The sequence below is a fragment of the Callithrix jacchus genome, chromosome 8 (genome assembly GCF_049354715.1).
Source record: "Callithrix jacchus isolate 240 chromosome 8, calJac240_pri, whole genome shotgun sequence".
Taxonomy (NCBI): domain Eukaryota; kingdom Metazoa; phylum Chordata; class Mammalia; order Primates; family Cebidae; genus Callithrix; species Callithrix jacchus.
Window position 1 is genome coordinate 81453543 of NC_133509.1, and position 27143 is coordinate 81480685.

General features: G+C 34.1%; 1 protein-coding gene and 1 pseudogene across 4 annotated transcripts in view; one reads left to right on the forward strand and one right to left on the reverse strand.

The window, feature by feature from the left end:
• MDGA2 (MAM domain containing glycosylphosphatidylinositol anchor 2) overlaps positions 1-27143 on the reverse strand; it is an 871115-nt gene that overhangs the window by 147666 nt on the left and 696306 nt on the right. The gene's annotated exons all lie outside the window — the stretch shown is intronic.
• LOC100414878 (small ribosomal subunit protein eS8 pseudogene) lies at positions 7711-8322 on the forward strand (annotated as a pseudogene).

Consider the following 27143-nt stretch of genomic DNA (forward strand, 5'->3'; position numbering starts at 1 on the left):
TTTGTAAAAGGAGGCAAGGCCATTCAATGGGGAATAGTCTATCGGTGGTGCTGTGAAAACTGGATATTTTCACGCAAAAGAATAAAGTTAGATCATTACCTTATACTATATACAGAAATTAATTTAAAATGAGTCAAAGACCTAAATGTAAGATTTAAAAATATAAAACTCTTAGAAGAAAACATTGGACAAAACTTTATGACATTGAATTTGGCAGTTATTATTTGGGTATGAGACTAAAGGCATGGATAACAACAGAAAACAAATGGAATTAACAAATATTTTTCAAACTGTGCATTAAAATAGCACAGAGTAAAACTATAACCCACAAAATGAAGGAAAATATTTGTAACTCACATTGCTGATAAGCCATCAGTACGGAGAATGTATAAAAACTCCTAAAACTCAACAAAAAAGTAATAACTCAATTCAAAAATGGGCAAAGAACTTAAATAGATATTTCTCCAAAAATATTCAAATTGCCAGTAAGCACATAAAAATGCTCAACATCACTAGTCATTAGTAAAATGCTAAATAAAGCTACAATGAGATACCATTTAATACCCATTAGAAAAGCTACTACTTAAAAAAAAGTGTTGGTGAGAATGTGGAGAAATTAGAACTCTTAAGCATTGTTGGAGGGAATGCAAAATGGCACAGTCACTGTGGTAAACAGTATAGCTTGTTCCTCACAATTTTAAAAATAAAATTACTACATGACCCAGGGATTCTACTTCTGAGTGTATACCTAATTGCAGCAGAGTCTCAGATATATTTGTACAACCACGTTCATATCAGCATTATTCACAACAGCTAAAATATGGGATCAAAGCAAGTACTCATCAACATGAATGGATAAACAAAATGAGGTCTATGCATACAACAGAATATCAGTCAGCTTTTAAGGGGAATGAAATTCTGACATATGCTACAACATGGATGAATTTGGAGGACATTATGCTAGCTGACATAAACTAGTCACAAAATGACAAGTACTTTATGTTTTCACTCATATAGAGTACTTAGAGAAGTTAAACTTTTAGAGGCAAAAAATAAAATAGTGGTTGTCAGAGACTGGGGGGGGGAGATTTCTTAGTCCAGTTGACCTACTATAACAAATACTATAAATTGAGTGGATTATAAACATTTATTTCTCACAGTTCTAAAAACAGGGAAGTTCAAGATCAAGGTACCAGCAGATTCAGTGTCTGAGGAAGGCCAGCTTCTTGCTTCAGACATCAGGCTCCTGGCTATGTCCTCACAACCAGATGGAGCAAGACAACAATCCTGAACTTCTTTTATACAGGCACTAATCCCATTCTTTAGAGCTCTGCCCTCATGGCCTAACCACCTACCAAAAGGATCAACCCTCTAATACCTAACCACATTGGTGATTAGGTTTCAACACATAAATATTCAGGGAAAATGGAGAGTTATTTTCCAATATATTGAGAGTTTCCGTTTTACAAAATGGAAGGCGTTATGAAGACAGATGATAGTGTTGGATACACAACATTATGAATGTATTAATACCACTAATCTATATGCTTAAAAATATTTGAGATGGTAAATTTTATATTATGTATATTTTACAGCAATAAAGAAAAATGAACTCAGTGGCTTTAAATAAAAAGCATAAAAACACAGTGGCTTAAAACAAAACAGAAAAGAACAAAACAGAACATCAATGAACCACTGTTATAGAAATTGAACCAAGATTACTGCAAAGTTTAAAAAACAGAACTGAAAAAGAACACCGACATCATTCTTTACCTCTAGAACCAATGATACTATTTGATGTGACTTCATACTTGTGAATCAGAAAGTAAAAAAAAAAACAGCTTGGTTAGAGCTGTTTTCTCTAACAGGTGGTTAGACATTCAGGCAGAAATTTGCTTTTGTTTTATATTATGTAGCATGCATAAAAACCAATCTATGAACAATTCTTTGAAAATATAAAAACAATCCCAAAACAAAGCTACCATATCAGTTATTGGTACATATAATGCTATTAATTGATATTGAATTGAGTGTGTTGTCTTCATTGTTTTACTTAATGACTGTAAAGATCTTTCATTCTTTCACACATTTCTTCAGTTATTTAACATATTTTTCTCCTATTTTGCTAAAAGTAATTCTTCCACAATTGAGTTTTCTGGAATATAACTTCACAGATAGAAACTATGCTTTTCTTATTCATCTTCTCTCCAATTATATGCACCATTATTGAAACTAATGACTAGATAATTGAAGAGTAATTGTAATTTTAGCAAGTTTATGCCTTAGAATGTAAACATACCATTTTATATTATTCAAATTTCATCATTCTCTTGGAATTGAAGACTGAAGTCAAAAAATATTATCTATGCAAATTACGTCACTAGTGACATGGAGACCAAATTCTCAATTCTTTCTTATTTATATTTTTGTTTTACAAAATCGATATAGAATATTAGAGTATACACGACTATATGCCATATGTATTATCAAGCTCCAAGAGTAAAAATTAACTCTAGGAATTTTGTATCAGAAAAAAAGCCAATTTTCAATTTCTTCTTTTTTTTTTTTTTTTTTTTAACACTTTTACTAGTCACTCTAGAATTCAAGGCCCTCACTTTCTTAAAGGATTATATGAATGGAACTGGTTGAAATGAGAACAAGTTATATTTATTTCTAATTCTTTGTCCTGTCACAATGGTTGACAAACGTTAATGCAAAAAACAAAAAAGATGAAAACAGAGACTTCATTTTCTAGAATAAGTAATCCTAGCTATATTAGTAATCATAATTAGACAACCTATTTTATTTTTGGCCATATAACAGCCACAATTAGATAAATATTGGCCTCCCAGAAATGTAGTTAAAATGCTGCCTTTTACACCAGGAAGCCTATTATTACTAACAATTTTATAAGCTGATAGTTCTAATTAAGTCAGACTTTTACTTAAGAAGACAGATGCTTAGTTTGACAAATGCAGTACAAATTGATCATACTTTACAAACCAGCTACAGATATAATATTGATCAATATGGTAGTAAACTTAGTAGGTATAAAACTTTTCAGAAATAAAGAATTCCTTCATAACCACAGAAGTTGGGGATATAATGTAGGGGGACTCAGCAAAAGAAATATCCTTGAAAATCTTGCTGGTGAAATTGTGAAGGCTCATCATAGGCCAAAAAGGTAGATAATGTGTTGCTTTAGTCTCAGTAGTTAGGAACTATAAAAATAAATTTCATTACCAACAATGTGAGTGAGTAGAGGTGGTTTGGTTTCCAGTTCTTGCTTATGGCTTACAATTTTTTTCAGAGTGTTTTTATATTTAACAAGTATGTTATTTTATTTTTCTTAAGGATTAAAAACATTTTTTTGTTCTAGGTATAATAGTTTCAACTAAACAACAAACAAAACATAGCAAGAAAGTAAAACACAAATGATTATAATTCCAGTAGCTGTAAAACTGTGTCTTAACAACTGGGCATGGTGGCTCACAGCTTGGTAATCCCAGCACTTTGGGAGACTGAGGCAGGTGGATCACGAGGTCAGGGGTTCGAGACAAGCCTGACCAACATGGTGAAACCCAGTATCTACTTAAAAATTCAAAAATTAGCTGGACGTGGTGGCACACTCTTGTAATACTGGCTACTTGGGAGGCTGAGGCAGGAGAATTGCTTGAACCCAGGAGGCAGAAGTTGCAGTGAGCTGAGAGAATGCCATTGCACTCCAGCCTGGGTGACAGAGCAAGACTCTGGCTTGAAAAAAAAAAATTATGTCTTAACAAATATAGTGATCACATTGTCTTAATTTACTCTTTTGTCTATTATGAAAAAAAATTCTGATAAAAAATATGTAGGAACCATTCATATATAGAAAATATTTTAATATATCACTGTAATTAGGTTTCAGAATTGGCTTCTGTTATAATTTAAGGAAGATATTTAACATATATGCTGATATTGAAGTGGTACATTAAAGGAAGAAATGAAGAATATGGGCAGTAATTTAGAAAGCAATGTGATTTGCTGCTGATATTAATTACCAGGCATTATAGTAGATGCTCTCATGATATACTTCAAAATAATAACTATATAAATATTTTTTCACTGTATTTCACATACAGGTACTGACAGAAAAAACAATGAATTTTTTTAATGTGCCATAAATCCCTTTATATCAAGCAATTGTAAATATGAAGTTTCTGCTTTTGGAGATTATTGTTGGTAGCAGGAAATAACTTTATCATTGCCTCTGCCAAGTCATTATTGCTGCATTTAAAAACATTGAGAGAATACTACGGAATCCCTATTACAAAAAATTCTAAATCTTTCCTGAATGACTCAGAGAGGCAAGATAATATTTATATCTCCATTCACATTGAGTATTTTGGTGACTACATTTTTCTTAAATACTGAGTTTGCAAAACAGGTCATTTTGTAGACTTTCAACATATAGATGAATTGACTGCTCATGTAAACACAGGTTGCTATTCAACATTGTGACTATGGAAAAATATACCTCGTTGTACTGTGCTACACTTTACTGTTTCACAGTGAATTTTCTACAAACCAAAGATTTGTGCCAAACCTGCATTGAGGAAATTTACTAGTGCCATTTTTTCCAACAGCATATTGCTCACTTTCTGTCTCTGTGTAACATTTTGATAATTCTTAAAATATTTCAAACTTTTAAATTATTATTATATCCAAAATGTGAATCTTTTATTGGTGATCTTACTACTGTTATTGCTGTACTTGTTTTGGAGTGCCAGGAACTGCGCACATATGACAAACTTAATGTGTGTGTGTGTGTGTGTGTGTGTGTGTGTGTGTGTGTTCTAACTGTTCCACCAACCAGCCGTTCCCCATCTCTCATCTTCTCCTTCTCCTTAAGCCTTCCTCTTCCCTGAGATACAACAATATTGAACTTAGGCCAATTAATAATCCTGCAATGGCCTTTAAGTGTTCACATGAAAGGAAAAGTTGCATATCTCTCACTTTAAATCAAAAGCTTAAAGTGATTAAACTTAGTAAGGAAAGCATAGTGAAAGCTGAGACAGGCCAACAGTACGTCTTTTGCTCCAAATAACCCACTTGTAAAAGCAAAGAAAAAGTTCATGAAGAAAATTAAAAGTGCTATTCCAGTGAAAACAAAAATAAGAAAGCAAAACAACTTCATTGCTGATACGGAGAAAGTTTTAGTGGTCTGAAGAAAAGATCAAACCAGCAACAACATGCCGTTAACCCAAACCGTAATTTAGAGCTGGGTCCTAACTTTCATTAGTGGTATCAAAACTGAATGATGTGAGGAAGCTGCAGAAGAAAAGTTTGAAGCTAGCAAAGGTTGATTCATGCAACTAAAGGTAAGAAGCCAACACGGTAACTTAAAAGTGCAAGATGGAGCAGCAAGTGCTGACGTAGAAGCTGCAGCAAGTTATCCAGAAGAGCTAGGTAAGGTTATTGCTCAAGGTGGCTACACTCAACAACAGATTTTCAGGGTAGATGAAACGGCCTATTATTGGAAGTAGATGCCTTTTAAACCTTTCATAGCTAAAGAGAAGTCAATGCATGGCTTCAAACCTTCAAATTACAGATTGATTATATTGTTAGGTGCTAATGCAGCTGCTGACTTTAAGTCAATGCTCAAATACCATTGCAAAGTCCCAGGGCCCTTAAGAATTATCCTAAATCGACATTGTGTGTCATGCTACAATCTACATTTGTGATTAATAGGAGAAGGTCAAAATATCACCACTAACAGGAGGTTGGAAAAAGTTGATTCCAACATTCATGGAAGACTTTGAGAGGATCAAGACTTCAGTTGAGGAAATAACTGCAGATGTGCTGGAAACACCAAGATAACTAAAATTAGGAGTGGAGCCTGAAGATGTGACTGAATTGCTGCAATCTCACAAAATAATTTCAGTGGATGAAGAGTTGTTTTATACGGATGAGCAAAGAAAGTGGTTTCTTGAGATGGAATCTACTCCTAGTGAAGATGCTGTGAACATTGTTGAATCACCACAGAGGACTAGAATAGTACATAAAGTTCATTGATAAAGCAGTGGCAGGGTTTGAGAGGACTGACTTAAATTTGGAGGGAATTTTTACTGTGGGTGAAATGCTGCCAAACATCAAGACATGCTACAGGTAAATCTTTCATGAAATGAAATGATGAGTTAATCTATGTGGCAAATTTCATTATTGTTTTATTTTAAGAAATTGCCACAGCCTTCAGCAACCACCACCTCATTGAGTCAGCAGCCATAAACATCAAGGCAAGAACCCCCACCAGCAAAAACATTATGACTCGCTAAAGGTTCAGATGATTGCACATGTTTTTAGCAATAAAGATTTTTAGTAAAGCTATGTACACTTGTTAGACACAATGCTATTGCATATTTAATAAACAACAGTATAATGTAACTATAAATTTAACAGTGTGACTTGCCTCATTCCAGTATTTGCTTTATTGTAGTAGTCTGGAACTGAACTCCCAACATCTTTGACTTACGCCTCTGTTTCAAATTCTGACTTTTGACCATCTTTGATTTTAAAGAAGCTTTATTATTTGTCTTCGGATAACAACATGTATTTATGATAATAAATATCTATTGAGATTGAAGACTACCATCTAAGACATTTTTTTTTTACCCTTCAAGAGGCTTTTTCAGTCTTTACTAGATATAATAAATTAAAATATGAATTTATGCTCTCAATACTACTGTAGGCAAGTGTTTCAGTCATTGTGAGAAATAATACAAGGTCCCTCTTTTCATAGGGCTTATGGTTAAGTTTAAAAAGATAGGGCATAAATATATGAACACTTAAATAATATAATGAATAAGTTTAATAGTTTAAAAATGTCAAGTGGTAGCTGTAAGTTTTCACAAAAAGAGCACATCACTATAGGATTTACAGTGATCTAGGTTATTGTGACTTGCTTTGTAAATAATCTTTTGATTACACAGAGAGAAGGAAGTCAAGAAAATTGTGAGAAGGTAGCATTCACAGTAAAGACGGGCTGGTAATAAAAACATCAGAACATTGTACAGTTTCTGAATCTGCATTTTTACTTAATATATTTGGGCCTTAGTGCTGTAACAAGAACTTTTCAATTACCCTCAGTAGTTCGGCTGTATACATAAGTTATTGCAATAAAAGACACCGTATGAAAAGACCAGTAGGGTAACCATACAATTTATCTTCCAAACCATGTAAAGGAGGTCCCTAAATTATTAAAATGGTATTATACTATGATTAAAATGGTGTAATAGTATTAAAATGGTATATAATCATTAAAATATTTACAGATTGACAAATAGTTTTAATATGTGGGTATAACCAAAAATTAGTTCCTTTAAAAAACTAATGCAAAAATATTTTTAAAAAGTAAAATACAGCATGTATCTATGCATACTCCTAAAGAAATATTTTAAATTATATCGGTTAAAGGAGCATTACAAATAAAATTGTTTTTGGAAAATAATCACGTACCTTATTCAGTTGCTTAGCTGAATCCAATATTCTCATTAATATTTTTCAGATAAATATATTTTCTAGTGTGGTCATATTATTTTTCATTTTTAAATAAAATTTTCTGAAATTTTTTTCACAGTTATATTTTAGGACTTACAAATTTGAAATTAACAGAATCTTGTAATTTTCTATTAAGAATACAATGTGTTTGCTCTTTCCCGCCAGTGCCCAGTGATGGGCATCTCCCGGGACAACTGGCACAAGCGCTGCAAGACTGGGGAAAAGAGAAAGCCCTACCACAAGAAACAGAAGCACGAGTTGGGGCGTCCAGCTGCCAACACCAAGATTGGCACCCACCTCATCCACACAGTCCATGTGCGGGAAGGTAACAAGAAATACCATGTCCTGAGACTGAATGTGGGGAATTTCTCTTGGGGCTCAGAGTGTTGTAATCGAAAACCTAGGATCACTGACGTTGCCTGCAATATGTCTAATAATGAGCTGGTCCTTACCAAGTGGTGAAGAACTGCATCGTGATCATTGACAGCACATCGTATGAACAGTGGCATGAGTCCCACTATGTGCTGCCCCTGGGCCGCAAGAAGGGAATCAAGCTGACTCCTGAGGAAGAAGAGTTTTTAAACAAAAAATGATCTAAAAAATTTTCAGAAGAAATACGATGAAAGGAAAAAGATGTCTGTTGGAGGAGCAGTTCCAGCAGGGCAAGCTTTCTTACATGCATTGCCTCAAGGCCGGGACAGGGCAGCCGAGCAGATGGCTATGTGCTAGAGGGCAAAGAGCTGGAGTTCTAGCTTAAGAAAAATTGAGGCCCAGAAAGGCATATAAATCCTTGTTTTCTGTCTTCACCCATGTAATAAAGGTGTTTATTGTTCTGTTCCCCCCACCCCCCAAAAAAGAATATAATGTCTTTAAGTATGCTTCCAGCAAAGCATCATCAAAAAATTTCTACCAAAAGTTGAGATATCCCAAGTGCCACTGGAGAATTAAAAATTAAATGTCATACATTTGAGAACTTGTTTAATTTGTTCAGTCTCCTTGCTCTGTAGGGATGACCTTCAATATCTTCCTGGTTGCAGGCCTGGTTTTCAGTAATATCAAGGTGCTGCAGGTATCAAAATTTAAAGTTTTTGGCACTCCACACATTAAAGGAGAATAGTTTCAGTTCTTTGGTAACTTTTCACTGACATATTTCTTGTCTTTGCCATTCAAAACAGATGGGCGAGGGTGAGAATTTTGATTAATTCTCTTCCCCATCCAACAAACTGCTAACCTCCTAATATTTACTGGGACCCTCAATAAAATTAGTTTGAATATTAATTTATGTAAATATATATAATTAATATTAATATAATTAGTATTAGAATTACATTTATATATTAATATGTAACAATATAGTATATGTTCATTATATTATAAATATGATTAATGTAAGTGCAAATATAGTTCTATAAGTATATTAGTAATAAAACATAGTTATATTACTTAAAGATATGTCAAATATTTTATATGATTCCACTGGATATTTTGGAACTCTAGATTCCAACACCCAGGGCATATCTACAGGTCCCTACATCTGCATCATCAGTCTTGTTTCTTTACTTCTGTTATTAAACACAGAAAATCATGCTCAGCATTTCATTTTCCTGGTATTCCAGATGAGAATCTGGTGTAAATTTCAACTTCCTCAAACTGGGCTACTTCGTCTTTCTCAATATTGTTTAGTAAAAGTGTTTCCATTTATCATGCAAATATGGAAGCATTTATTTTTATTTGTATGTGAGCAGAAAATCTTTTCTAATTGGAAATATGAGTGTTTCAATTATATTTTGAATATTTTATATAATTCTATTTTTGATTATATTTTATATAATCAAGACACCCATAATATTTCCAATGAGAAAATAGATGCTTTCTGTTCACACATCTCTAACTGGAAAATCAATATAATTATATCAAGATCATAATAGTGGTAACAATAGATTATTGTATTCAGCTGTTCCCATTAAATTTTTCAAGAATACTTACCTTGTCCATCAGTTCACCAGTTATAATCTTGCATGGTGGATTTATAGTACTACAGTCTGTCCTTAAGTGTTTAACTAGATGTGTTCTGGCAACCATATCAAAGTACTGATAGATTAACAGTTAGTTGCAATTGCCAATTTGCAAAAGAATTAATTACTTCCATGTTCTAATTTTCTGTTAAGAAAAATGCAAAAATTATACTTAAGTCTCCACTTTGCCCATTCATACTTAGCACCCAGTTTTGCTAACACTGGCAAAACTTAAGCTTAGACCTAATAATAGTCAATCTAAATTGTACTTAATCCGGAAATTTCTAAGTAGGCATTTGCTTAATTTCCCTTAAAATACCTTTAACTAGCAATTGTTCTTTAAATATCAGTAGTGTACATTTTTTTCATATTCGTATTCTCCCTTAAATCATCAGAAGATAGTTATACAGCAATAAGAAAAGAAAAGAGTAGAGCTACAGACATGGAAAGAGAAGTCTCTTTCAGTTCAAGCTGATAGCTTCAGATACTGGAACCAACCTACCGACCTTCCTGTGATTTCATTTCCTAGTTTGCATTTTGTGAATATTAGATATAGATTTCTCCTGTCTTTATTGATGATTTCTTATAAAGATTAAGTGAAATAACATGTGAAATTGGCTAGAAAAAATAAAAATATAAAATAATACCTTGATAAGGAATAATCTAGTAATATCAGTTTTGTTTTCTACTACTAATTTGTTTGACTTATGTAAGGAATCCAGTGCAAGTACTTAAGTATAAGTGTTTCTCAGTAGAAATCTGTTGAAAAGAACTGAACCAACTCTAGAGGATTATGTATTTTTATATAATCATAGGTTTAAGTTTTTATGTACCGTGAGATGCTGAATTGCTTTATCCTGTTTAAACTCCTGCTAACACTTTCCTTCTTTTTAATGTTTCTGAGTATATGGTATCATGATTTATAATATGATTAGATCAAATAATTTTTGGTAGAAGAGTCAGTTTCATGGGGGCATACTTATTTCTTACCTGAGTTACTGCTACCCAAAATACTGTGCTGTCAAACAGCTATTATATACTTAAAAAGAATGCAAACAATAGAAAAATCTTCCCTCAAAATTAAGAAATAGAATATGGCACTTATCCTGACAACTGAACAAACCTTTGCTTGAATGGTTTACTGTGGCGCTGATAAAGAGTCGAGCATCAGTGAGTTGCACACTCGAGATGGTAACATATATTGATCATGAAAATAACAGAAAGCAAAGTCAAAGAACACTTTCATGGACTGTACATAATTTCAATGAACAGGCTAATCAGCTGAAAAGAGTGTTAAGAATCACAGATCTCTTCTACTGATCCTGCTTCATTAACAATGCTCTTATTCACCCTACTGATAGTCAGCATTAGCTAGTAACGACTGAGTCATATTTTTTTTTTCCAGGAAAAGACACAAAACTTCAAGCCTTCTAGGGTTTCAAAGGTTGCTGCACGAATATGATTCAGCAAGAGGCAAACATTAGGGGTGTTATCTTTGCCTACAAAAAGTGTCATTGTAGTTTGTTACCCTTAACAGCCTGAAGAATCTTGCTAAAATGCCAAATTCCAAGTGAATGCTAGTAGCTAGTACTCTATAGTGCTCACAAACCCGTTTTTTGCTTATATTGTTGGCAGTTGGCACAGACACAACATAACAGATGGCACAAAGATATCCATTGTTCTCAATTCAAGAATAGTGTCACACACAGAACTCAATTATGCACAAATGGACACAGAAGCCCTTTGTACAAGAAGTGTTATCAGCTACCTCTACATCTGTGCTTTATTATTTACACCAACAAAGCTCTTCAGGGATTCTTTCTGAGGTAAAGCTACTCCCTTTAATTATAAAGCACAGAGGTGCTTTGCTCAACACTAATAACCACATAAAATGGGAAAACAATATTGAAGACTGACAACCTGAGCATCTGCCAACCCTGATCCCAGAATATCCCAACCGTATTCCCCCAAAATATTGATCTTAGATCTTCTTTCTGATTCTCATCTACCGGCTGATTAAATTCATAATTAACTTTGCTGGGTTCCAGATAGTCTCAAGCAGGCTATTGATGAAATTTCCAAAAGATAAACATCTTAAGGAAATTAGTTTCAACAAAAATCATCTACCCAAAAGCCACAACTAGATGCTTAGCATGCTGTCTTAGTCTTCTTAAAAACATACTGGCAAATCACTTGTCCCAAAGCATCAAGAGTAAGCTCTATTTTATTGCCTTGGACTGATTTAATTATTGAAGTCAGTTGAACTGACTTATTCTACACTTTTTAGCATAACCTTCCAAGTGTGTCTGATTTTCTATCAGAAATTACTTAGAAAGCTTGGTTAAGAATGTTTATGGATTTTCACGACCATTCTGAGTGATGGACTTTCTAACTCAAGAAGGCAACTTTTCACATTTACTCATAGTGGTCCTAGCTCAGTTTCCTGTCATTACAGCGACATTCACAACCCTGTCCCAGTTTTATGTAGGGAGGCATGTAGGTATGCATGTGTGTATGTATGTTTCTACATATCTGTAGTAAATAGTTCATGACAGTGACACTAAGACAGCTGACATAGAAAGTGCATTTACCTTAACTTATTTTAATAAACTGATTGACAGAAAGCTTGTTTTCAAATGATAGTTCTCTCAAGTAAATGAGCACTAATATGCCTACAGTGAATCTTTGGCATAAGGCTGGTCAAGCAAACAGGGCAGGATTTTCATCACTGATTTGTTAGTCCATGTGGTGAGTGAGTCCTCTTGATTACTGCTGAAGCACTGTCACAGAATATTTTTGTGATTTCTCCTCCCAATCTGACACAAAATGTCTAATGTGCAAAATGTTGTTATTCTCTATTTATTTGATATCCATGAGTGCTACTCTTTATCAGAAATCATAGAGCAGCTTAACAGATATTCTCTCCTTTATGCAGGCGGGTAGAAGGCCTGAGTTTCAAGTGTTTCCAAAGTCAGATGCAGCCACATATCACTCATCACATTGAAAAACTGAGAGGGAATTTACCTTGGTCATATGGAAACAGGAAATCATGTTAAGGAGCAACACTCGTGCATCTGACCATTTTTGTTTAATTAAGCTCCTAAGGATGCATAAGACTGACAAAAAGTTAGCACAATGCCTCCATGATCTTGAAGAAAAAGAAGTGACAGTGAAACTTACAACTATGTGAAAGGCAACACATGTTGCTTCTATGTGCCAAGCAATTTAATCTGGATTAAGTGAATTGAAAATATGTAATGTAACATGGTTACGGGCCTCAGAAGAGGACCCCTTCCTTACTAATAAACCATGATATCTAGTAATGTAAGGGGACTACATATGGTGATGGTGAAATAAGCAATGAGTAATACTGAAATTAATATTATTAAAGTAAATAATAATAAAAGTAGAGAACATGGCTTCTTAGGATGGTACTAGCTAGCAGTGCCATATATGAGTGCATGAGAATGGTCGTATTTTTTTCCTCTCTCTGGTTTATTATTGTGTCCTCAGATTCATAATGGGAGAATCATGCTGATTATTCCATAAATTTTGAAGAAGGAAACAGGAAACTAGGGTCAAATAAAAAGCAGCAGAGTTACTGAGAATTTATATTTACCTTACAGAATGCATAGAAACAAGAAGGGTTGGTGGAAAAAGATCAAGAGTAGCATAATTTTGATTCAATGACTGAGACAGCTGTTGCCATGAAGTTTAATATGAACATAAGCAACTTAATAAAAACTGAAACACCAGTGAAGCAAAGATTAGATTCTGCCATGTTGGCTGATAGGAAGCTGCTGATGCGGTGCATGCTGACAGCTGTGTTTCAGTTTTCAAGATTTAGTGTAGCAGTTTGAGACTGGGGTAGGGGTATTATGGTCAGGAAGAAGCTAACGAGTGGCAGAAGGACTCACAGAAAACCAAATATTAATGAAGAGAATAAATAAGTGCCACTTTCATATGCATCATTGATAATGCCCTTTGTGAGCCGGAAAGAGGGATGATGGAGTAGAGCTTTAAGGAATCTTAGGGAGATGCCATTTATGTATCTCTTCTCAGGTAGAATTGAAATTCATGTTTTATAATGATTCAAGTGGGAATGAGACATATTTCAGAATATATTCTTTTAGAATAGTAATTTTCAACTGTTTATCCACCATAACACTTGGAAAATAGTCCTGTGAACAACAGAATCCTATGTGTTCTCAGATTAGAGGCAAGGATTATAAAAACCTACGTGCTAAGTACAGTTTCTGGACTGCTAGAGAAAACAACATTCTTCATTTTAAAGAAAGCATATACATGGCATAAGCTCAAATGTGTACTAATCTCTTTTCATTTATACTTACATAAACAAACCTAGTCACAGATTTTAGGACCTAAAATGAATAGAAAATTACTCATTACATGCACCTGTGATTTTCGGCTCAGTTATCACTTTTCTTTGTATCTGTCCACACAACTCTGAGTTCTAATGCCATTTCAAACTTCCACTTTCTGTGTCTAAGTAGTTTTTCCCAATTCCTCTAGCAGCTCTTAGTGGCTTGTTCCATCTATATGGGCTACGAATACTTGCTGTATAGTGGAGGGAAAATGGAACTTTCCCCACACATATCAGAAAAGGATAGCTGCACTGGGGGAATAAAAAAAGTACCCTTGTGAAGACAATAAAAAAGACAGACTTGCCTTGGGGAACATGATTTCTTATCAGAGAATGAACTCAGCATGCATTTAAACACAAAGTGGAAAGCTCATGATTTTTCACTGTGGCAGGTGACAATATGTGACTAATCCATCTTTTCTTCATGGCTAGAATCACATAATGCTAGTGCTATCATAGGAAAGACTAAATATGACATCAACTTGAATCTTCTGTTGGCAATTGCTACTCATAAAGACCCAATAAACAACTAAGTAACTTGCCAATGGGAAAAGAAAATACATAGGTAATATGAGATAATGGATTGTTTCTACTTCTAAAATAACTTCCATATAGATTGCGGTTTTTTTTTCCAGATAGAACTATATACAGGCACTTATATATATATTCTACATGATTAACTATCAAGGCAAGACAACAGCAGATGGCCAAGGAGACAGCTGGCAGGGACCACCAGGTAAATCATGAATATTTCATAAAATCCAAAAGAATTCTCAGAATTTGAAGGAACAATAGAGGAGGCTAGCACTTCAATAGCCCATTTCATTGAACTGAAATTTCTGCTACTAGTATCCCAGAATTCAATTTGTCCATATTATGAAATTAAAATAACTGCACCAACTTTTACACACGACAAAATATTTGCTGTTGTCTTTCATAGGACAGACTGTTACCAAACAATAGTCCTCTATATTATAGTGTTCCTAAGAGTTCACAAGTTCAAATCTAGACTTTATCACTTGTTAGACATGTGACCTTGAAATGTATTAACTTAATTTCCCTTAGGTTTCACTTTCCACATTTTTAAAATGAGGACAGCAAGGCTTAACTCCTAGGTTTGTCTTGAAAATTAAATGAGATAGCACTACAAAGCACTTAATTACAGTCCCTTACTCCCTTCTCAGTTATAAAGTTCTGATGGAATATTAGTCATAAGAGACACTATAGTTTACTGTGAGAGTAGGATTTGTTAAGCTTTGTTTTTATAGTTATTCAAGTACTCATTGAATATTTCTTAAATTACTAGATATAAATCATGAATATTTCATGAAAACTAAAACCTTCATAATAAAATTTGTTTGAAAATGCTGCTACAGTTTTTATTCTCCTCTTAAAAATCCATGATATTCTTTAACAAAAAAAATGTTCTGAGAAGTATTGCATATACAAGAAACAGGTAAAGAAACATGTTGACATTTGTTACATATTTTCAAAAAAGAGTTAACCACTTCTTTTATCTCCTTTTATTTTTGAGGTTCTGCTAATGTCTAGTTATACATTAGAAAATAGGAGTTTTTGAAACATCGTGTAATTTATAAAAATGCAAGATCAAAGATTAAAAATAACTTATGGTAAGGCTCCTAGATCTGGATAGATGATAAATTAAATACAAATTTTGCTCGGTTATGTCAAGCTTTATTTTGTTGATTATAGTAATATGCTTACTAATCTGATTAAGTACGAAAAGTTACAAACATCAAGATTCTAGTTACTGAATAGTCATATATGGAATCAAACACACACACACACACACACACACACACACACACACACACACACACACATGACAGAGCTAGAAAATACAGGAGCAAGAGATTGCATTGATTGCTTCTTTAAAGGATTATGGGCTTATAGTGCAAGCATCACCCTGAATTAGGCTTTATCCTCAATGATTTTTCTTCTGGCTACCATCTGGTCCTTCGATATGAAATAAATAGTGGTAATACATTTAACTTGTCTTATTGGGGTCATATAGCCAGACATTTTTTATTATTATGAATGTAGTTCCTGTTCTGTCCTTTCATATTTCTATTTAAAGTTCTGTGGAAATGTCACGTAGTTTGACAGGAGCATCAAGATACAGAATAATAAGAGGGAAGATATCCTCTGCTTTAGAAAGGTCATTTCCTGAGGATTATTTAAATCTTTTATAGAATGTAAAGAAGATCTTATAGTTTTCACAAAGAAAGAAATATTATGCTCATCTTGGGACTTAGAAAACAACTTCTATTTTTAAGTACTGACTTGTCCATTCTATTTATCAGTGAGAACACTTATTAAAAAGCAATACCAGGCCAGGCGTGGTGGCTCACACCTGGAATCCCAGCAGTTTGGGAGGCCGAGGCGGGCAGATCACAAGGTCAAGAGATTGAGACCATCCTGGCTAACATAGTGAAACCCCAGCTCTACTAAAAATATAAAAATTAGTTGGGCATGGTGGCGGGTGCCTGCAGTCCCAGCTACTCGAGAGGCTGAGGCAAGAATATTGCTTGAACTTGGGAGGCGGAGGTTGCAGTGAGCCAAGATCGCGCCATTGCACTCCAGCCTGGCGCCTGGTGACAGAGCAAGACTCTGTCTCACAAAAAAAAAAAAAAAAAAGCAATACCAGCTGTTACTTGATAATGTGCCTTAATAGTCCCTAGCACTATGTTTTTTTCATTTGTGTCCTAAGAGTCAAAGCAGCAAAGTTTAGTCATCTATGTCTTGGACATTAAAATTATTTGGAAATTTTATATCCATTAAATGATACATATGAAAACAATACTTTTTATGGAAAAAGTTAATGCTGTCATGAGAACATTTTGAAACATAAAGCAATAGTTATTCAGTTTTTCTCTACTCAGACTTGAATGTTGCTATGGGAAAAATATGAAAATTTTTCATGCCTTGAAACTAAGTTGGTCATTTTCCTTAATGTTTGCAAGAGAAACAAAATAGTTAACACAACTGTGTTTTATAATAAACTCCTAAAATTAAAAGCAAATGTTTAAATATTTTTGTTCATTCAATACACTAGCTAGATCACTATCTGTAATAACACAGAATTCAGGATAAGACTCTCCTTGGATCCCATCCAAAGATTGAAATGCAAGAGACTTGTTTATAGGTTAGCATTTTGTCATGGACTCAGAAAATTGCATAGTTAGATGATATCAACAGGAGGAGAATAGTTGCTTCCAACTCATAATTTCATGATTTACTAAGAAAAGCTGGTCCTAACAATATACTTTCTGTCAAAAGATCACAACTAGCAGATACTTTTAACAGCTGAGGTATACAACACAACAGTAAAACTACCTCCACTGACAATGCTTAAGAAACTCTCAGTTAAAACCCATCCACAGTGTGAACATAAACAAAAGAAAGTGTGATAATAGTCTATAGCAAATCGAATTTGGAATTTTAAATTTGGAGGTGGCCAACACTGTTAAAATGTCCACAGTAAAATTAAATATGTATTTGTATTCAAAGGAAAAAATGAAATGTAGATTAAAATCTACCAATGTTACCAGAAGTTCAGGACTATCTCCCATTTAAGTGATAAAAGTTCTGAATAAAATTTTTAAATGTCACAGTTTTCTTCTTCCCATGAGGGGACAATTATCACAGCTCCATATTTGTTGCAATGAAATGCTTCAGAACAATTTACATACTATAACCGTTGGTAGAAACCATTTATGCTTAAATTTATTATGCATTAGAATAGTACAGTTTAGTGACTTTTATTTGTATAATGTTTTCCATTCAAGAATAGAAGATTCTATCATACCACTGAGATCATTTGTTGGTTTTTTTCACAGTGATTTGACAGAGACCAGAGTTCTCCAGGAAGCATATACTTATTTGTACTTTACCAAAAGCTCCTATAAAATGACATAGCTATGTAAATTATTTCACTTTGATATGTAGGAAATTAAATTTTGAGCTCAGTGCTACAGAAGGAGTTGTGAGCAAAAATAGCATCTATGTCTGTCCCAATGATTCCTGAGCCATGCATGAAGTCGATTAATAGCATAGCAATATGCCTTGACTAAAACTAATCACTTACATATCATTTAAGATTGACAAGCAGAAATGAGCGATGTGAAAACATTTTCAACCTAAAGTACTGAAATTGTGTACTTCTATCCCCAATAACTATAACTTATTCAATCTTGAGCTTTACTTGGCTTTCTAGTTATTCATTGTAAATAGTTATCCTTAAAAATTTCTTCTCATACACTAATAACCTCTGATGAAAAAATGTTAACAGATTATTAGATATAAATTAATATATTTTAGTATTCTAGCATTATGATTAAAGGCATGCTTTTAATAAAATAGCATTTTTTATTAAGCAGATTTTATCCCAGTTATTCATAATTGAATAGGGATTGCTTGAAAACGCCTGGAAACAATTTACCTTCTCTATCAACATTTTACTTCCAGAAAGCTTATTTACTTCCTAGACTGGTTTTCAAATCTAGTTTGGTTCTCAATACTTCATAATTAATAACTATTTCTAAATCCTGAACATTCACACGACTGATGAGAAATAATATTTATTATACACCTTACACAATTTGTCGCTTTTTTCTTACGGTTTTTATTTTTTATTTTTTTGAGACAGAGTTTTGCTCTGTGGCCCAGGCTGGAGTGCAGTGGTGCAATCTCAGTTCACTGCAACCTCTGCCTCCTGGGTTCAGGCAATTCTCTTGCATCAGCCTGCTCAGTGTCTGGGATTACAGGTGCATGCCACTGTGCTCAGTTAATTTTTGTATTTTCAGTAGAGCCAGGTTTGGTCAGGGTGTCTCAAACTCCTGGTCTCAACTGATCCACCCACCTCAGCCTCCCAAAGTGTTGGGATTACAGGCATGAGCCACTGCACGTGGCCCCTATGTTATTCTTATATACTAGGGTCCATACTGTCTCTTTTTATTTAATCTTTTTTGCTTTAAAAAACTACATAGTATAAAATTTTGTCTTGCCCAAAGAAAGGTATTGCCTTTGTATTCACTTTCAGGGAGGTATCTATGTTATAATTGATACAAGTATCTTTGCTTAGGTTAGGAACTGGCCATACCCAACAATCTTAGGTTGTAATATAAACATGCCAGAAGGACCAATCATGTGATTTAGGGAGGACAGTTTTGGTCAGACCATATCAGGTGACCTGAAAACTGAGTTCAACCATGAGGCAATCAATCAATCATGCCTATATAATGGACCTTCAAAAAAAAATATCTGAACACAGAGGCTTGGATAAGTTTCTCTTCTTGTCAATACTCTGTGCATATGGTCACAAATCAATGCTGGGAAGGTAATGCATCCTGCTTGCACTGGGAAAATGATGGAAGCCTCACACTTGGAATCCTTCCAAGCTCTGCCCTATATGACTTTTCCTTGGGCTGATTTTTGTCTGCATTTTTTCCCTATAATAATCTGTAACTTTAAATCCTGTCACTTTCAATGAGTTCTGAATCCTTCTAACAAGTTATCAAATCTAACACTGACTTTCAGAACTTGCAGTTGGTGTCAGAAGTGAGGGCAGTCTGCAAAGGATTGTGCCCTCAAGCTTTGCAGTTGGACTAACTCCTGGGCAGAAGTACTTGGATGACAAATTAACTGAAAGACAAACATGCACACATACAAACACACACACTCACACACTCAAAACACTCAAATACATAAACACAGAAACTTAGTCCACACATAAAAATGAACATCAACAGACCAAACTGTAGATTAATAAACATATTTTAATAACTTACTGTCAGTGCCACGTTACTTCCTCTCATGCCTCTTGCACTATAAATGGATTTTAATAGTCAATTCAAGTGTTGATGCAAAACAGCCTTAAATATAAGAGCAAAACACCCTTAAGTATAAAGCTTCTAAAATTGAAAGTATTAAATCATCAATTGTTTGTCTGGATGAAAAGGATATAACATAGGATACTGAAAATGCAATTAAATATAACTCCCTGCAACGTGTTCCTTTTTTAAACACAAAGGATAGCTCATTTAACCAGTTTTCTGAAGAGATCATTTTCAGACCTTGCTTCATTAGCTTATCCACAATTATCACTCTTGTGGATACACCCATATTGGTCCTTACCTATTCAGAATTTGGAATTCTGAATTTTGTCTTGTTAGGTACAGAGGAAAATCATTTCTGATCAGAGAAATGCTATTTTACTCTTATTAAGTACATAAAAAAAACTTAATAAGAATAAAATAGCATTTCTCTGATCAGAGACAGCAGACCATTATATGGAGATAAATATTTTATGAAAAGGATTTGAGGCATCAAAAAATAATTTAAGTAAAAAAAAAGAAAAAGTATTTCTATTTACCTTAATTTCAATTATACTATATTACTACTACTGGGTATCAAATCAATGTCCATTAGAACCAACTGGGGAGTTTTTTGATTCTCGAATCCTAATCCCTTGATATCCCAAATTGACAGACTAGGCAGAACCCCGAGTTTCTCCATTTTAACAAGCTCCTAGATAGTACTGTTTCAGAACAAAGTTGAAGAACTCCTGATAATAAAAAAGTTTAAGGATTGGACATAGCACACTGCTTTGCATTAAATAAATATGGCAGAATTTAAATTAATTACATTTTAGAAATGTAATGAGCTATAATGTTCTCATTAATTTGAGATTTTTGTCAGGCAACCAATGTGTTTAAACTATTTCATGGTCATTGCTTTTTTTTTTTTACTATACATTTTGCTTAATCCATTATAAGAAATTATGCTTTGCCCGTTGTTCTAAATGTTTTAATGTTTCATTAGACAAAATTTAAATCAAATTGTTTTTCAGCAGAAACTTCTTCGATATACTTTCATAAATATGAAAATTCAGTTCTTCACATGTTTAAAATAAGGAAAACATTAGTATAAGAAAATTATCAAATGTTTTTAATAGAATAATAAACATTTATATTTCTTTAAAATTATTCATCTAACAGAATAAAAGTACTTACAATTGAAGCAAGTTAAACAACAATTATTAAATTCTGTATATTAAATAATATATTTTGTGTAAAGGTGACATGTTTAATTCAGTTGGTTGAACAAAAAATGAAGACCCCATTTCATTTTTTATATTAAAAAAATAACTGGTCTATATCTGCCCAGTGTCTATTCAATTCTAAGCCTGTGGTCATAAGAGGAGGAAAACTGTTAAATTTATGTGAAGAGTTTTGTGAAGTCCTTAAGCAGCATCCTGGGAGATATGAGATAAGCATCATTATTTTCATAGGTTTTAGGAAAAGCTTCTTATTGTCTAAGTTTGCCACTGCTTTCAAAGAGCACCAAATTTCTGCTGATAGGGAATTAAATTCTTACATACTTGAATTATCTTTCTAAATCTCTGTTGACTCAACATTATTTGTATGCAAATTGCCAAGGAAAACCAGTGAAAGGTAGACTGCTGCAGGAGCAACAGGATTCTGAAGTGTCCTGGAAACCCACTAGACCTGAGCCCTCTGGGTCTCTTTCCTGAGGGAACCACAACCAAGATGTAGAACAGTGGCTCTGAAATCCATGGCTACTCCAGCTTTGGAGGAGCCAGTGGTCGTGCAGAGTCCCTGGGGCTTCGGAATGCTGATGTTGTTTCAGAAAAATAATCAAGAGCCCAAGCCCAGAATATTGTACTCTGTACCATACCTCAGCTGCTCTTTGCCATTCTGGTTGGTGAAATATTAGAAATTTGGAAAGTTGAGATTTCTCAGATCACTATTGTGGAGATTAATTAGATACCTCAGAGAGGGCTGCAGCCAACATTGTTGATGAAATGGATGACACGACAGTGGTACCAATGGATGCTCACCCGTGATTTGATGCAGAGGATGTCAGTGATGAAAACACTGTGTTTCCTTCAAAAACATGGGAAAGTGATGGCTATCTGAGATCATTCCAGAACAAAAAAGAGCCTGGTAGCTCTTAACATCATGCCCCTCAATGATATGAATGAGTTTACACACACATTCTAGAAGTAGCCAATGCATATGACACTGAGCAAATCTAACAGCAAGGGAGAGAGCACTTAGCAGCAACCCGGGAATGGGTGAAGTAGGAAACTTTGGTGGGAATAGCTTCATGCCAGGAAATGGCTTCACTATGGCCAAAAACCAGATTAAGGTTTGATTAAGGTTTGCCCAAGATTTGAAAGATTGAGCTTTCAGGGTCTTAAGAAACAGCTCCAACACATCCATAGCCTCAATCAAGGCTGTGAATTGTCTTGAATACAGGTATACGTTTATTCCACTGTGATGTATGATCATTTAAAATCTATAGACACCCAATAACTGAATTGGATACTAGAGATATTTTTCCAGCAGGACCTATTTGCAGACTCCACTGGCTACAGCTGTGTATGTTTGACCAGCTGACTTCTAAGAAGTCTCATAAAAGTTTCAATTGACTTCTGTTTTTGCTTTGTTGTTGTTGATTTTTTTTAAGCTCAAACAGAGATGGACAATTGATAGAGATGTGCATACTAGGGCAGAATTTCCCAAAGAAATTACAAATAAGCTAGTTATAACATCAGGTTAGATGGAAGGAAAGTGTTACCAACAGAGGTAAGCAGTATTACTTAAGTAATACTTGGGAGTTTGAATTCTTAAAATGTTTCCTGTTGAGAGAAAATGGGTAAGACTAAGGCCTGTGGTTAGAGAGCTAACTAAGAAACCCACTAACCCCTGCCTGTTTGTGTTTCCCACTTTGGTCATTTAGCATTACAGTCAGAATGGGATTTTCTTTCACTTTTTTTTGTTACTGCTGCCAAAAATGAGTTTATTGGAACATGAAGATCTGGAATGGTGGCCTTAAGGGGCAGAGGAAAGAAAGAAATGTGACTACATTTTGTATGAAATAAATGCATTATATGCTTAATAAAACTGTTCTATTGTAAAAAATGCAAAAGAGAATATGAAATGTGTGTTATATTTAAGAGGATTAGTAATGAAATTCTATTAAAATGGGAAGTAGAGTGAACAAGTTTTGGGTGTGACAGTTCAGTATCATAAATAGTCAAATCTTCTGTAGACATTTCAAGTTTAAAAGCCCGTGAATACAAGTATTTATGTATATTATATATATTGCTGCTTTATCATGAAAGTGGTCGTTTTGTTATTTAGAGATTTTTGAGTAATAGGGATTCCCATGAATATCATCAGAAAAAATAAGAACCAAGAGTCAGAAATTTAGACCAAGACATAAGTAGAAGAGAAGGAAAAAAGAGTTATTTTTGAGGAGCCCTGAAGGAGAAAAGGGAAATGAAGTGAAACATCATGGGGCTTAGAAAATAATTTATCTAGACCAGGCATGGTGGCGCACACCTAAAATTCCATAACTTTGGGAGGCCAAGACAGGAGGATGTCTTTAGCCCAGGAGTTTGAGACTAGCCTGGGCAACATAGTGAGACCCACTCTCTATAAAAATGAATTAAAAGAAAAAAAAAAAAAAAGAAAATGCACATGTATGTTTACTGCGGTACTCTTCACGATAGCAAAGACTTAAAACCAACCAAAATGCCCATCTATGATAGACTGAATAAAGAAAATGTGGCACATATACACCATGGAATAATATGCAGCCATAAAAAGAGGAGCTAGAACCAGAAACATCATTTGACCCAGGTTACTGGGTATATACCCAAAGGATTATAAAGACACGTGCACATGTGTTTATTGTAGCACTGTTCACAATAGCAAAGACTTGGAACCAACCCAAATGCCCATCAAAGATAGACTAGATAAACAAAAGGTGGCATATATACACCATGGAATACTATGCAGCCATAAAAAAGGATGAGTTCATGTCTTTTGCAGGGGCATGGATGAAGCTGGAAACCAACATTCTCAGCAAACTAACATAAGAACAGAAACCCAAACAATGCATGTTCTCACTCATAAGTGGATGCTGAACAATGAGAACACACGGACACAGGGAGGGGAACATCATACACCAGGGCCTATTAGAGGGTGAGGGGTTAGGGGAGGGATAGAAGGGGATGGGGAGATTGGGGAGGGTTAGCATTAGGAGAAATACCTCATGTAGATGATGAGGTGATGGATGCAACAGACTACCACAGTATGTGTATACCTATGTAACAAACCTGCACATTCTTCCCGTGTACCCCAGAACTTAAAGTATAATAAAGAAAAACAAGAAAATAAATTATCTGTCTATGAAAAATGAGGAAGCCAAGCCAAATGTAAGAAGGGTGGAGCTAATGAAGCTATCTTGAGAAACCTAGGGTTATGTAAATATACGTATTAGAGAAAAGTTTAGAAATATATTATCTGGACATGTTTGATAAAGCTAAGTAGGCTAAATAAAGGTTACATAAACTTCTTTATTCAATCTTAAAACTCCAATATCAAGCTCTTCTGCATTTCTGAATCTAATAAGAAGTTGAAAGTCAGTAAGACTGAGCTACAAAATGAGAAAAGCTCATGGGAAGTCAGATAGTTGGACAAACATCTTTTTAGTTTAGCTACTCTTTGTAAAATAAAAATAATGAAAATCATTTTTCAAATCTCCCAGAGAATTTTTAAGTATATTTTGCTAATTGTGAATAAACACTAATTATTCACTACCATCATTATTAACTAAATATATGTGTGACAGTATGTAATCTTAATTAGTGGGTCAACTTTTATTTGAGGTACTTGTCAATTGGACAAGGAACTTGGTGCCTTCATTTCTAACCTTGATGTCCCTTGCTCTGTTTTACCCATACAATGTTAAGTGGTTCAACTGCAAATTGTTCTGTCAAAAGAAATCTCAGGAACCTAACCTTCCTAGTTGGAAACAGTCCACTGTATACTAAATTACCTGTCAATAAAATGATGAAGTTGATTGAAATGCAGAGTGGAATACAGTAGATGAAAAATATTATGTCTGGCATATACTGGTTATTATTATTTTTAGTCCCCAATCAAAAGTGCTGATTTCTTTGTCAAATTTAAAATACAGCATCTTAAGAGATGATTTAAGTATAAATTACAGAATCAGAAGGTAAACATTCTACTGTTGTCACAGCTGTAATGCAATACAGTCCTATTTTAAAATACAATGTTAATACAGGTAATTAAGGTAATAAATGTTACCTTCAGTATTTTAAAAAACCCTTTTTTCCAATTTTTGAGATTATAAGCATTAGTGAAACAGCAGTATTTGCACATACTGTTGTCCGTTTTTTAAATAAGGTCAAGTATTTGGAAAGGTTTTGCAAAACTAAATTCATCATTACTAGCCCAAATAGGCACAAAATTACTTAATTCTAAATGTGGTGCAATACCTCAAAAAGAAAATATATTTTTTTGCACTGTAATTGAGGAGTGAAAAAAATTTTTCCCCGATATTCCTCTTTGCAATTTATTGATAGATGTATTTGCAGTGAGGTAAACTTATTCTCATAAGTATTAACTGAATAAACATGAATGTATCATTACTTAAATGTTTAAAATATTGACAAAGAAAGAAGGGGACTGTCAGGGAAATAAGGGCAGCCATATCTTCCACCTTCTGACAGCTTGGAAATCAAAAAAGAAGGCACCTCTCTACTCCTTTTTCTCTGGATTATCTTTGTGGCTATCAGATCTCTCTTCTGAAATTTTGAATCATTGTAACTACTATTTCAATTGTTGACAGAACAGCCTCGAAGGGCACACGTACCTAACAAATTAGGACTTGTAAGGTCACCTGCTCCGTCTACATGCACACATTTCTAAGTGGTTGGGTTTCATAAGAATAATACATGCCCATTAGATATAACACATAGGATTTAATCTTGGTGATGTTTGAAGAGAATCACCTGGATTGAAATACCAGCATTGCCCTTTGGTAGCTGCACAAATTTTACAATTCATTCCCCCTTTGCAGCTTTTAGTTATCTTGCCTAAAAAAATAACTGCAATTATATGTATAAAAACAGCAAAGATACTATAGCTTAAAAGTTCGACTAATATTAGTCGTTTGTTGCCATTTAACTGATACTATATGCCAGGCATATTTAATTCTCACAACACTGTGAGTTAGATATAATTATATCTATTTAATATACAAGGAAGTTAAAGGGTAGAAAGCCTGACTTCAAAGCATGTAACTCCTCTAAGGATAATAATAGCTTTCTTGCTTAGGTTCTAGACAGTGTGAGTATATAATAATAAAAAAATGTTAAGATCTTTGCAGTTTAAAATGCTACGTGTGCATCGTTAGCTATTATAGCATGATACTTAAATATAAGAGGAGGTTTAACTTCCAAATTCATAGGAAAATAGTATAGAATGATTATAAAGTTTCAGGATCCAATATAAAACAAAATCTTTCAAGATCTTTTAGGCCTCCGTAATCCATAGTTCAAATATTAGATATAGGGTAGTTAAGTACATTCCCTAAGTTCATGCAATGAAGTTGCAGCAGACCTGGGAAGAGAACCGAATAGCTTAGATTCCTAATCCCATGGTGTTTTAGCCTCCAAAAGGAAGCCTCGCTTTGAATATTTGACTTTCCACAGATAATGTTCTTTCAAGTATCAACATATAGAAGAAAATAATATTTAGAACCTAAGCAATCCTTTGATTGTTAAAGTAAGCATAGCTGGGTACTAAAACTAAGAAAACTACATATTATTTCAACATGGCACATAAAGAAAATAGGTCAGCTTATCAAAGCATTTTAGGTGAGAAAAAAGTACTACATCATCAGCCCTCAAACCCTGTTGGTTTGAGGACCAAACAGAACATAAAATGCTCAGACTTTGAACACGAAACTAGGGGAGGAAACCGTGGAACTACAGATAGGAAGTCAATTGCTTTCTATCAGAGCAAGTAAGTGTCTCTTTTAACCTGCCAAGTCAGGAACAAGATGAAAAAAATTTCAAGTCATTTATGCAGCCAGATTAGGAATACTAAATATAAGCAAAAAATTTAAAAGGAAAGGAGTATGAGGTAAAAATGTGGACAAGCAATCCAGCTGAGTAAAAAAGAAATAATAACAATTGCAGGAAGAGAAGAAAAGTTTACATAAGTGCTCTGCAAAATAGGATATCTTAATAAGAAATTGAGTTCTGTAAAATAGGTGTTCATAAATGAAGAGATAAAGCAACAAAACAGGATAAAAAGAAATACTGACAACTAGGAAAACAA